A 14049-nucleotide genomic window follows, 5' to 3' on the forward strand; every position below is an offset into this window, starting at 1 on the left:
ATTGCTCTTTGTACCGCCGACGCGGAGATATGACGAGAGAAGAAACGGCTTTATTTTCAGAGTTTGAAAACTGAAAGAACAGATTTCCACCCCTCAAACAAACGTAATTCATGGTCAAACGGTAAGATGACTGTAAAAACTGCTTCGACCGTGAGTGTCAGCAGTATCTGAAGATGAATTGGCACAAGCCTCATGTCTTAACTTCGCTTTGTTAAGGAGATATGATGATTTGAAAATGCCTCTCATTAGAGAATTCCAGCTGTCATTTTGAACAAATTCTCCATTGACTTTCAATGGAGAGTTTTCAGACCTTGTGTTGGTCTGAGGCGATTTGATAAAAATCTGTAACTTCCACAACAATGATAGTGACATTTTCTGAAAGCCAGCAAAAATCCCCATGTTTTGATGTATAAGTTGTGGAGGTTGAGTGAAAATTGAGTGAGTGGCAAGAAGTTGTTCAGACATGAAGAGAAACTTCAGAAAGGACAAGTGCTCACTCTGACTTAATTGCATAGCAACCATAACAACGCATGTATTTTCTGAAAAATCACAATGATCCAACTGAAGACTTAAAGAACGATACAATTAAAACGGTAAAAGATATGAAAAAGACGATTTAGACATGAATAGCCCAATAATTTGAGAACATTTTAAAGTTTGAATGGAGATTCTACGTAAAAGTATGAGGAAGTAGTTTCAAAGACAAGCAAGTTTTAGCAGAATTGTGGAAGTTCTCCATTCATTTCAATGGGACAAATTAAAGGAAAAAAGTGGTATTTTTTTTTCCTCATCAGTGTGCTTCTGAGCTTCTTTTTCTGTTTTTGTCAAGGAGTTATTTGTGGATTGTAGCACCTTTTTGAGTGCTGAGTTGGCCAGCACCGCTTGAACTTTCAGACTCAATAAATATCTGAAAATTACTCATTGCCTGTGTAACAAGTTTTATAGTATTACAGTTGTGATGTAGACAGTGACTATTTTAATCACTTAGTTAGAACTGATCTTTTCATGTGGGCGTGGCTACTCCTCTGCATCTGCCCATCTATGCATCAGATAATAAAACAAACTGTCAACTGGGGATGGGAATCGAAAACCGGTTCTTGTTGAGAACCGGTTCCCACTGTTTTAATTCCTTGGAATTGTTTGCCATTTCCAGTCGCTTTGAATGACATTGCATTATCATTTACCCAGCAGGAAACATGGCGCCTAAGCAGCACAAACACTCAAAAGTTTGGTTATACTTTACGAGACAGGATGACAACAGGGCAACTTGCAATACTTGCAAAGTAGATATTTCATCAAACGGAGGAAACACTACGAATATGCTAAAGCATTTGCTCATAAAGCATGCGATAACCTTAAATGAATGTCATGTTTTTGATCCGCTTCGGACTAGTGAATCTCAACCCAGCAGTGACGGTAACAGTTGTATGTCCTCTCCCGTTAATACGGCAGGTAACTAATCAAATAACATTCCATATTATGTTAGCAGGATTTGCCTCATTGCAAAAACCTGCTATTACTGTGCATTGCATTTAGATGCCCATGACGAAAGACAGACAGAGTCTGGCTGGCTCAGATGCTGGCAGTTCTCGCTTCAGTCTACCGGTAGCTTCTCCTTTCACAGAGGCAGGGAAAAGTAAAATGACACAGGCCAGGACAGACGAATGTCACCGAGCAGTGACTAAGTTTGTGGTAAAAGGCTTGCACCCATTTGCCACAGTAGATGCCCCCAAGTTTCGGTAAGTGAATGTGTTTAATTGTAGGCTAAGTCAGGGAATGTCAAAGTTTCATGTTTACCTCTTACCACATGTTTCATCTGTTTCCATTTCTTTGTCTTTTAGAGAAATGATAAAGACTCTGAACCCTAAGTACAAAGCCCCAATAAGAGACAGTTTAACCAACAACTTGATCCCTGCTTGGTATGCGGTCAAAAAGGCAAATCTGATTTCTGAGCTCAAATGTGTTGAAGGCAGCCATCACTGCAGATAGATTGACAAGTTTTAGTCAAGACCATTACCTCACAGTAACGCTGCATTATGTCAGGAATGGCCAGGCTCAAGAAAAAGTCCTCAAAACCAAACCAGTGTACCAGGCACAGACAGAGACAGCTGTAGGAGATTGATGAGATTGTAGATTGAGTAAGGTATCAAAGACAAGGTTGTGGCAGCCAGTGTTGATAATGCGGCCAACATGGATGTAGCTGTCAAAAAGCTTCAAATTCTTAAGTTTCCATGCTTTGCACACACCCTGAACCTTGGGCGCTCAGAAGCTCTACAACTGTCCTCCCATTTCCAATTGGGTGGCAAGAATTCGCTCTGTGATTGTATGGATGAAGAGGCCCCACATGGCAAAAGTGGTCCTGAAGGAGAAGCAAGAATTGCTCATTAAGCATAGTAAATAGTTTCTTTTAAGATTGTGTACATCATTAGATCATGATCAAATTAAATTCATAAACTAAGATAAGGAATATTACATTAGCATTTAAATTGTGGATGTGTTACCCCTTAGAGCTGCCCAAGCATATGCTGCTCCTAGATGTAAAGACCAGACAGAACTCTCTGTATTTGATGATAGAAAGATTCTGCAAGCAGTTTCCTGCCATCCAGGCTGCAGCCATCGATCCACGGATAAGAAAGTCCATGGAAAAGGAAAGGTGAGTAGTACTGAAAAATAATGATAATATGGCTTAACATGGACTCAGGTTTTATTTTTGTTTGTTTTATGAACCATATCTGTTGTATTTTTGTTTTGTTGATTTAGCAGACTGGCTAAAATGGGCAATGATGACTTAAGAAAAGCAGAAGAGTTTGTGGTGCTCATGCGGATGCACTACACCTCCACACTAGCAGTTTCCAGCGACAAAAGTCAGATTATGATGAGATTTTGCCCATCCTACAACAGCTACAGCAACACTAGACCGTACAAGAAGATGACTCTGCCTTCACACACTGTAAAAAGAAAATAGGTGAACCAACTTAATTGAATTGTTTCAATTGGTAACACCTAATTTAATTAAGTTCTTTGAAATGAAGTTAATACATTAGATAAATCAGTTGTGCACTCTAATGTATTAACTTCATTTCAAAGAACTTAATTAAATCAGGTGTTACCAATTGAAACAATTCAATTAAGTTGGTTCTTTTTTCAGTGCAAGGAGCATAAAGGAGAACATTTGGAAAGATCTTTCCAAACAATACCAGGTTCAATTGATGATTTATTTATCATAAATAAAATGAAAGTTATAAATACTTAAGGATAGTTATGATGTCACATTTTACTCCGTTTTAAAAATTTAAGGATGCTGATATCCAGAGATTCCTGGAGGAGGCTACCACACACAGAGGTGGAAAGTAACGAATTACATTTACTTGCGTTACTGTAATTGAGTAGTTTTTTTGCGTATTTGTACTTTTTAAAGTCATTTTTCAAGTCTGTAATTTTACTTTTACTTAAGTATATTTTTTAAAAAGTATTGTAGTTCGCTACGTTTTCAATCACACCCGTTACTGAGTAAATTAAAAAAAAAAACAAACAAAAAAAAAAAAACATTGCGCTTCGGAAATACTGCAGGGAATGATGGGTAGTAGAACAAATTGGCGCTAAGGCCACGTTAAAGATGGAGTCTGACATCGGTGTTACGGATCCAGTGAAAAATGAAGCCCCATTGAATTCTGCTGACCCTGAACTCGAAGAAACGGATGTGAGCCCCTGGCCGTATTTAAGGGACCATTTCGGCTTCAAGTGCAAGAAAGGCAACAGCTTTATTATGCAGTGTACGCTGTGTTTGCCCAGAGAGACCGAGTTAGCAGCTTTTAAAAATTCCACATCAAACCTGCGCAAGCATGTAGAGGTAAGTTAAATACAACTCGTACCGTTATGGTAGTAAAAAGGCTGTGCTCAAATTAATCACATTAAGTTAAGACATCTGTGAAGAACACAGCTAACGTTGGTTGGTACTAGCAACTTGCTGTAATCGACACGTTGTTGTCCACGCAACTTACATTTTTTACTGGGTTGGTAAATTGCCAAAAGAAAATGTGTTTACCTACGTTTTTCCTGTTTGTTAATAATAATAATTTATTTTAAAAAAATAGTTAAATTAAAGACAGAAGCGGCTACTTTCTTACTTAACCCACATATGTTCACACTGCAGGCAAAAGAATAACAGAACGCTCACTTACCTTAGATTAGTCAAAGACAGCTGACTTCTGTTACTTGTTAATTAGCACTTGCAACCTCCCGTTAACTAGCCTGTTACTGTCCAATAAAAAAAAACACTAGGTATATTGGTATAATTTACCAGCGGTAGCTATGTAATGCATTGATGTCTTATTAGGGACGTCAAAAAACTTCCTCTCAAACTTAACACTGGCCTGCCTGCCTCAGCTGCCTGCGAGCGTCTCTTTAGCTGTGCTGGACTACTGTTCACTGCAAAGCGAGCAAGGATGAGCTCTACTAACTTTGAAAATCAACTGCTCCTCAAAATTAACAGGAAGTTTAGAGAGTAACACTCTAGGATGGACACAAAGGAACTTTAATCTAGAGGTACAGTAAGGCAGGGCCAAGTTTAAAAAATTAAAAAACATTTTTAAAGCAGCTGCCGTTCAGTTCAGTACTTGTTCTCTTATTTGACAGTTTAGAACACATTCTCATGTGAAAGAATGATATGGTTTTGTATTGAAAACACTGTGATACCTGACAGTTTGGTTGATTGATTTGGTGACCATTATCCATTTTCATGTATAGACTTGCAGTTTAACTGCCACTGCACTTTAATTTGTAAAGTTTTTTCTTTTCATTAAAAAAGAACTACTTTGAGATTTATATCCCACTGTCTTTTTTTGCACTACTCAGAAGAGGCTGTCCTCCTGCTGACAGAAAAGTAACTATGTAACTTTTACTCTGAGTACATTTTAAATGAGCTACTTTTTACTTTTACTTGAGTAAATTTTTAGACAGGTAATTTTACTTGTACTTGAGTAAAATTTCAGCAAAGTAATAGTACTTTTACTTGAGTAAAATATTTTAGTACTCTTTCCACCTCTGACCACACACACACGATTGACACTTCCTAAACACACACTGACTTGGGAGGATAACGCAATGATCCTGCTTCGGTGGGAGCTCCAAGACTCTCTTAAGTAGCTCCCCCGACGAGGCCTGATCAGCAGCAGGTGTGTGGCTTCGGGTGTGGCCAGTCTGCCAGGAGGGCCACACCCATCAGGCCTGAAGGCGCCCGCAGAAACGCATACACACATCCGCAAACAGGGAGGAGAGGGACAGCAACACCAAATATACATACAATATAACAAGTCCATGACTGCTCAGGGTCCTGGGTCACTCCGACCCAGGACCCTGACAATTTCATATTATACTAATGATAAAATATACTAATACAGTGGGATGCAAAGGTTTGGGCAACCTTGTTAATAGCCATTATTTTCCTGTATAAATCATTGGTTGTTACAATAAAAAATGTCAGTTAAATATATCATGTAGGAGACACACACAGTGATATTTGAGAAGTGAAAAGAAGTTTACTGGATTTACAGAAAGTGTGCAATAATTGTTTAAACAAAATCAAGCAGGTGGATAAATTTGGGCACCACAAAAAAAAAAGAAAGAAATGAAATAAATATTTAGTGTATATCAATGTGTGTGTCTCCTATATGATATATTAAGGGGTGCCTTTGTCTGGACGTGCTTCCCATCCAGAGCTCCACAGCAGAGAGGGAAGTTCCAGCGCTCCTGGAATCCCTCTGTGATGGACCGCCAGTCTCCAGGTGAAGAAACAGCCATGAAGTCGTCCAGTAGACAGTCCCAGATGGCCGTCGCTGCCTGGGGGGTGATCTGGCACACCGTGGACACACCGACTCTGAAACTGAACGTGATGGTCCTGAAGGAGTCCCCGGTGGCAAGGAACCTGGACAAAATTGTTCAAAATTAGTGTTATGTGTACTGCAGTTACAAAATACATTATTCAAATTCCAAAATACTTTTCTGATGTCAGATTTAAATTATAAAACATTTTGTAATTACAAGGATAATTACATAATATATATTAGATATAATATAAAACAGTCGGTTGTGTTTTGTTTTAACTTTAACATATCATAATTTGATTGGTAGCAACTTTTACCCCTACAGTGAGCCAATCACTCTTAATTCCTAGACATGTCAATCAGGTAGGAATGAAGTAAGACATTAATAGAAATAAAGAGTTGTATGTTGACATGTAGCCCTTTCCTTGCTTAAATCATTGTTAATATTTTTGAAAAATTAACCTGTGATAAGACATAGCTTATCAAGATAGAATATGCTAGATAGAACCATATAACTAAAGATGAACCAAACTGTTCACAATTTTATCTAGCTCTCAGTTTTAAGAAAGGCTGGTGACCCCTGTTATAAAGTCTGACAGCTGCGGGGATTATATACAAATATTCAACCATACCAGAATTAAACCAGGTCTAAAGAAAAAAAGAAAAGAAAAAAAAAGCAGTGAGTATCTAGAGGATACTAGAGGATACTCACTGCATTTCTCACTGTATTTAGAGGATAAACTATTTTAGGTTTAATACTTAGTTACCAAGAAACTGTATCACTGTCAGAGAAACGAAAGAAAACGAAAGAAAAACTAAATTAAAACCAATGATGCCTATCAAATTCTTTCCACGACAAAGAACTTTGCCAAGACATGCCATGACTTTAGCCAAACAGGACACACCCACAATGTTTGCTTTTGACTTTTATGTCCTCCCCTGCTGAGTAGTGAATCCGGTAAAGGGGAAGTGGAAAGTTTTAGGCTGACTCGACAACTCATTAAAATGATTATAAAACTGTTAAACTGTTAGGTAGGCAGGGAATTCCCTTGTGATGATGCCAGGGCAGAGTTGGTGAAAGAGAAACTAAAGAGGCAAAATAAAAACATAGAACCAAAACAGAGACAGCAGATCACCTGAGGCGTTTTGACAAACACATCATCTGCAATTTTTCTCGTCATGTCAACAGGTCAGTATTAGATTTAAATAAAACTGCATGAAATATGAATAGAATAAGCAATTTTCAGCTGCTTCCTCGGCACAAAGGGTCACCACATAGCATCTGTACATGTTTGAGTTTGTACACTGAATGCCCAGCGTGATGCAACCCCAGAGGAGATTTGCACCTCTGTCTGTAATCAAACCAGCAACCTTTTGCTTGCCAAGCAAATTTATATAGATAAGAGAAATTTTGGTGTGTGTGTTGGATTGTGATTCTCAGTGTAATAATACAGTGGACAGAATAAGTGCAAGTTGCTTAGAAGTTTGTGGAAATTGTATTTTGTATTTTCAAACTAACAATCTGAAGATATTGTACCTCTGTTTTGACCAGATTCTTTTGAACGTCTTACAAAAATGGATGATTATGAAGAAATTCTCCTCAAGAAGCTGAAAGGACTGGTTACAAATGTCAAATGGAGCCCAGAGAAGGTCACTATCTTATTTAATGCTCTTTTGCAGCGATTTGAGTCATCAACAAGTGACAACTCCAATTTCTTCACATGGATGATAAAAATGTTGTACTGCATAGAGATTCACTTTATTACTTCAGACTGGAAAAATGAAGATGGAAAAACACTTCTGGACCTAGTCAAAGAAGAAAGTGTAACAGATGAAAACTTGAAGGAATATTTAGCCAATGACAGAGAGAAGACTTTGGATAAAATCATTGACGAAATCCGCCAAGAAAAGTTGAACCAGGTTGATGAAAAGCTTTTAAATGATGTCAGAGATATTGTATCAACAGTTAATGAAGGGCGTGATATTCCTGAGGACGGCTCACAGAAGAGTGAACTGAAAACCATCTTAAAGAAGCTCTGTTTGGCAGTGGAAAAAACAAAAACTAAAAATATTAAAATGCCATTTCGGCCACGACTGACACAGATGGTGAGCTGGTGTCTGATGGCTCTTTCAGAAACAGGGTGATTGATTCAGATCGGCACAGGAGAAGGGAAGTCCTGCATCGTGGCCATGTTTGCAGCTTTTCGAGCACTGAGAGGAGAAAAAGTCGACATCATTTCGAGTTCATCAGTTCTTGCAGAGAGAGATTGTAAAGAATGGAAAGGATTTTATAAAGAGTTGAATATCACTGCAGATTATAACTGCAACAAGCTTGAGGAAGAATTAAAAAAGTGCTATGAGTGTCAAGTTGTTTACGGCACTGCGCAAGACTTTGCTGGAGACTGGCTTCGGCACCACTTCCATAGGATGGACATATTAGGGCAGAGGAAATTCCAGTGCGCAGTAGTGGATGAAGTGGATTCCCTGATGCTAGACAAGGGTCATCATGTCGTCTATTTAAGCAGTAACATGCCTGCTTTACAGCATCTCAACCCACTCTTGGCATGTATATGGGCCACTGTTAATCAGTACAAGAAAACTGGCACAGATACAACAGTAGGGTCAAAATATCCTTTTTATCAAGTGCTGGAAAACATGATGAGCAAAGTTGTTGATGAGTCATTCATTCATCAGATAGCAGAGGACACAGGTATACTGTCAAAAGGATCAGTCAAGGATCTGAGAAAGAACCCGAGTCTCTTAAACGAAATGACTAAAAGTGCGACTGCTGACCAGCTGGCTGAGTTCTTTAAAATGATGGAAAGGAAATTTCCATCTTGCCAGTTTGCTCTCCACCATATAACTAACAATGGTGAAATACAGGAACTTTGCAAAGAGCTGCAGAGTGAACATGAGGAAAGAAGAAGAGTGTCACTGCTTTTACTTGATGGTGGCTTCTGTCAGTACATGTACTCTGATCACAACAGTGTGGTGAGAGCTGTAGAAGAGGAAGTAAAGAGATCAATTCATTTTACACCATGTGAACTGAACCAAGCTAAAAGCAGCTGCTACATCCCAGGCTTCTTTTCAGAGCTGGTCAAATCTAAACTAAAAGTCTGGATTGAAAATGCATTTGAAGCTCAAGTCATGACAGAGGACGATGAATATGTGATGGAGAAACATGGAATCGTGCCTGTGGACTACAGCTGCACAGGGGTTGTTGAAAACTACATGAAGTGGGATGATGGACTGCAACAGTTTATTGAAATGAAACATATTCATAAGTCAAAGATGAGTGACATGACAGCCATCACAAACTACATCTCTAATGTGGGATTGCTTCAAAAGTATAAAAACCAGTTTGGAAGTCAGATCTATGGGATGTCTGGAACTCTTGGTCAAGAAAAGGAGACTGAGACTTTGCAAAAGATTTATGACGGTATCAAAACCTGTCAGATACCTTCATTCAAACGTAGAAAGCTGTTTGAGGTTGAAGGTGTGGTTGTAGAAGATGAAAAAGAATGGATTGAAAAAATCTGTGATGTTGTCGTTGCACAAACCAGCTCTACATCATACAGGAGTCCTAGAGCTGTGCTCATAATCTGTAAAACCATCCAACGAGCAAAAATAATCTATCGCAATCTAGGAAACAAACAGAACAAATACCAATATATTAACAACAATATGGACAACAATTTAATCAATTCCAGGGAGTTTGAAGCAGGAGAAGTCATCATAAGGACAAACCTCGCTGGCCGTGGAACAGATTTTAAGGTTTCTGACACAGTAAAGGAAGCTGGAGGTTTGTTTGTTGTGCAGACCTTCCTGCCCAAGAATGCTCATGTGGAGGTGCAGGCATTCGGCCGAACTGCCAGACAAGGATCTCCAGGATCTGCTCAGCTCATTGTCTGTTTGAGTCATTTGGCAGAGCCACTGCAATTATTGCACAAAATAAATCTCTCTTCCCCTAGAAATGTAACAAATGTCACTCCACTTAAGCAACACCCATTTGTGAAGTTAAGGTTATATCTAAAAAGTAGATGTGCAGAAATGTCGTCAACACTGAAGGATATTTTGACTGGAGCACTACAGCAGGAAATAAATATAATTAAGGAGGTCAGAGACAGCTCAGTGGCTGATGAACTATCAAGCTACTTGAAGTCTCAGATCCCAGACATGAAGAAGAAGGAAGAGCTCTTCAATGATTATCTGGATGTACTAGATGATGTGTACAAAAGCAGCAACAACAAACCAGAAGCTTCAGATTTGTCTGCTCTGAATGAGTTTTGGGGTATGTGGCTACTCATAAGCTTCAATGCAAAAGACTCCACTGAAGAGTTGAAAAGTCGACTGAAAACCGATCTGGACACAGCGAGGCAGAAACTCAGACAGAGAGAATCACCCTCATCAAACCTCTACCACTGCATTAGCTTTGGTAATGACCTGCGTGAAAAGGGGAAGTTTGCAGAGAGCATCAACATGTACACTAGAGCCATTCAGAAGGATCACTGTTGGGAGCTATTGCATATTACAACCGTGCTCTTACATCTTTGAAGCAGCAAGACAGGAGCCAGAGTCCAGACTGTATCAATCGAGCTCTAGAAGATTTGCAAAACGCACTCAAGTCCGTTCAGCTTCACTGTGACCAACTTGAAGGCACTCTCATGTTCTTAAACCAGCACACTAAAAACGACAACAGTGATTCGCTCAACAGACTTGACAAACAATTCATGGCTAGACACACAGTGTTGGTGTCATTCAAGGAAAACATTACAGAGGCCATAAAGAAAGTGGACAGAGCCAGAGATATAGGTGGGAATGTAAAAGTGGAGGAGAGTCTAGTTTATTTCATGGTTCCACTGGTGAACTTTGTGCCTTGTATGATCATTTCACTGAAATCAGTGCGTGCTATCCGAGATCCTCTGAAGTGCCTCCAACTAATTTGTCACGACTCCTTTGATATTCTAAATGAACTTGAGTCTCTTAAATATCTGGGTCTGACTCATATTTATAACTTAGACACACTGTTTTCTCTGAGAGGTTTTTTTCTCAAAGATTGGTAGAACAATAATGTCGGCAAGGTAGATGTCAGGTATTCAACTTGAGGAAAAAACAGTAGCTGATAGAAGTCTTTTTTGTTTTCTTAAAAAAAAATTTCACAGCTGCATTTTAAAGAGAATATATAACTATGTAATGAAACTGAAACTAATGATCAGAAGAAGAAAATAAAAGGCCATCAAATTATTTATGATGCATTTTTCTATGATCAATACATTAGCTGTTCAAGCTGCTTCTGATATTCAGCTTGATTCATTTGAGCATTAGAATATATTGTTTGCACTGGGCAAAAGCATTTTTTAATGGTTCATTTGTAAAATTTTAGTCTGCTGTGTTTTATGTAATTTATGTGAATCTTGTTATCTTGTGATCTTGAATTTAATCCAGTATGGCAATGGATATGTTGAATTTTAATGATTCTGTAAATTAATTTAAGAGTCTTTTGCTTCCCAGTAAGTCACTGGTTTCTGAAATACTCATGGCACCAAGGACCATGCGACATTCAAAGTTCCTTATTTCCCCTTTTTTTTCTATTCTAAAACTCAATTTTATGCATTGCTAAATGCGTTTAGGCATGCAGATATCTGATTGGCTGATTATATATTTGTAATTGGCCGGTGGGTGTATACGCAGATGATTGAGTATTTTTTGATTTTATGAGCTTTGATTGAAATGACTAAAAGTCTTAAATGAATTCTGAATGTCACTGTAAGCCAATGAACGGAAGCCAAAGGGGAAGCAATGATTTATAATAAAACACAACTGTGTAATAAGGAACGTGTGCGGCCTCTGGTGTCACACTTTCACCTCATCCCCCCTGTTTTCCAGAACACCAAAAAAACCATCCTCACCATTCTGACTAAACATTAACGATCACAAAGAGATCAAGAAGTCAAACAGAACAAAAGCAGATCCAAGATTCATAAAGACACAGATGAATTATAATACCACAACCTAATGTTGTGTCCTGTGTGTCGAAGCTCCGAAACGTGTGTCGGGTAATCTCGGGGGAGTTTTTGTGAAGCGCGTCTCGAGCCTTGCTTTGATTACGTATGTCCTTTCTCTTTTCCCTCCCATCTCCTTTTTCCCTATTTTAATTTTTGTTAAGCACCTTGGTATACCCTTGGTTTTTTTAGTGTGCTTTATAAACAAAGTTTATTATTATTATGAATAAAACCGAGAGTCCGACAGTGATCCCTAGGGATGGGATTTGATTATCGATTTATTGATTAAAATTGATTCTAGCTTGGATAACGATTCATTAAAATCTTAAATTTATTTTGCCTGAAAGGCCAGAATCTCAGGTTAAAACTCACAAAATTTCTGTACAAAGATGTAAACACAGAGAATGGACCCGCCAACGGCTCAGAATCAGTGAGATGTCACCTTTTTCACCCGACTGCATGGACACGGACACGGTTGTGGTTGAAAGCTGACACTTCACTGATTCTGATGTCTCGGCGGGTCCGCACTTTGTGTTTACATCATTTTTGTGCTGATTCTGAAGCTGCAGGTTTTATCTCTCTCCAAACAATATTGACTGAACCAGCAGCAAAAGAAGATCCAAACTACGCTTCACATAAACATTGTCATGATTTCCCTCTTACTTTTGCTGTTTCGCTTCCAGCACGATACAATCACACTTCATGCACAGCTCTCTCATTCTCTCTCTCTCAGTGTACTTCAAGAACAGTTTCCAATCTAAAAATCTCTGTTTTCTGCATTATTTGCTTGCTCCACAAGTCTACCATTGTTTACAGTGCTGTCGGACGCTGTTTTGTTCCTTTTACTTACATCTGAAAAGAAAAACCTCATTTCTGCTGTTGAATAAGCTACTGAACAAATTTAAACTTTTTAAAATGATTGCAAAACGCTTAGCTGTGTCTCTAATAAAACCTCTATAACTTTGTTCTGCTTCACTTCAGCAGATCAGGTAATGTTTATATGTTGATTCATGGTTTTATTTCATTTTTGATCTACTGCAGAATATTTTGAGGTCATCTGCTATAAAATTCCAGGCCAGGAAAATCTCCTTCATGTTTTTCTGCATTTTATCCTCAGTTACTGTCACGGACCCGGCTCTGGAGGACTCGGGGGTCCGTGAGCAGTTATGGACTGTTGTTGTTATTATTATTATTATTATTTAGGGGCTGTGTCGTCTACTGTTCGGTCCACAGTTGAATGTGTAGTGTGTGTTTGCTTCTCCCTCTCTCTCTCCCCGGTCCTCGGGCTGTTTACAGAAGTGCACGCCGTGGGAGAGGCGTGTCCTGGCGACTGTCGTCATTGGGAGTCCCTCTTCACTGTTACCGGCCCACCTGCAGCTGATTACCTGACCAGCTGTTGGTAATCATCCCTCCCGGCTGGAGAGAGGTATTTAACCTGGACTCGCGGCGACAGTCGACGTGGGATTATTACTCCGAACTGGTATAGTCCGTGCGAGCAGCGTGAGCGTGTTAGTCGGCTAGCGTGTGGCTAATTGTGGACTTTCCTTCTTCCTCCAGGATAGCCGAGCGGAGAAGCGAGTTGGGGAGCACACGCACTAAGGGAGCTACAGCACGGGACGCACTGGGAGCAGGAGACGAGCACCATTGGCAAATTGCACCTTTGGGTTAATTGTTGGACTTACCTGTCTGTTCACTGTAAATAAAGTGCACTGTGGCATCGAAGAGTCCCGCGTTTTGGGTCCTACTTTCCTCGTCCCCACGGTCTGCGTGGCAGACCGTGACAGTTACTTTGACACAAAGGCATTTGCTGTGATGCTTACACCTTTGATAAAGTCTTGCAAGTGTCTTGCAAATTTCCCCAAATCGAATCGATTCTAGAAATCAGTGATGATACCCAGTCCTAGTGATAATTTTTTCAGGGGCTTGTTCAGGTTAAATAGAACAAAATACAAACACTAAAACGTGCTAAAAACACAACAGCCTTAATAAATGCAGAATAGTTTGGATCCGGAAGCAGGATTCACACGTCATCACTTAAAGATTGGATATTCCACCTGCTGTGAATGTTTTAATGCAGTACAGTTGTTATTATCATCGGTTGTCACCTACTGTTTATGACAGTTAAAATAAATAACATTCATATAAGAAATAAAATTGTCTCGTGTAAACTGTATGTGGTGTTAAATAGGCCTATACTACTGTACTTTAATGTCGGTCATAAGGGT

The 14049-nt window shown here is 39.2% G+C and overlaps 1 long non-coding RNA gene across 1 annotated transcript; it reads left to right on the forward strand.

Moving 5' to 3' along the window:
- The first annotated feature begins 12999 nt into the window (after nucleotides 1-12999).
- Nucleotides 13000-13546, forward strand: LOC120433240. Its single transcript, XR_005608417.1, has 2 exons — nucleotides 13000-13304; nucleotides 13382-13546. It is a non-coding gene; the product is annotated as an uncharacterized LOC120433240 (long non-coding RNA).
- Nucleotides 13547-14049: the final 503 nt, after the last annotated feature.

The sequence above is a fragment of the Oreochromis aureus genome, linkage group 3, assembly GCF_013358895.1.
Source record: "Oreochromis aureus strain Israel breed Guangdong linkage group 3, ZZ_aureus, whole genome shotgun sequence".
Classification (NCBI taxonomy): domain Eukaryota; kingdom Metazoa; phylum Chordata; class Actinopteri; order Cichliformes; family Cichlidae; genus Oreochromis; species Oreochromis aureus.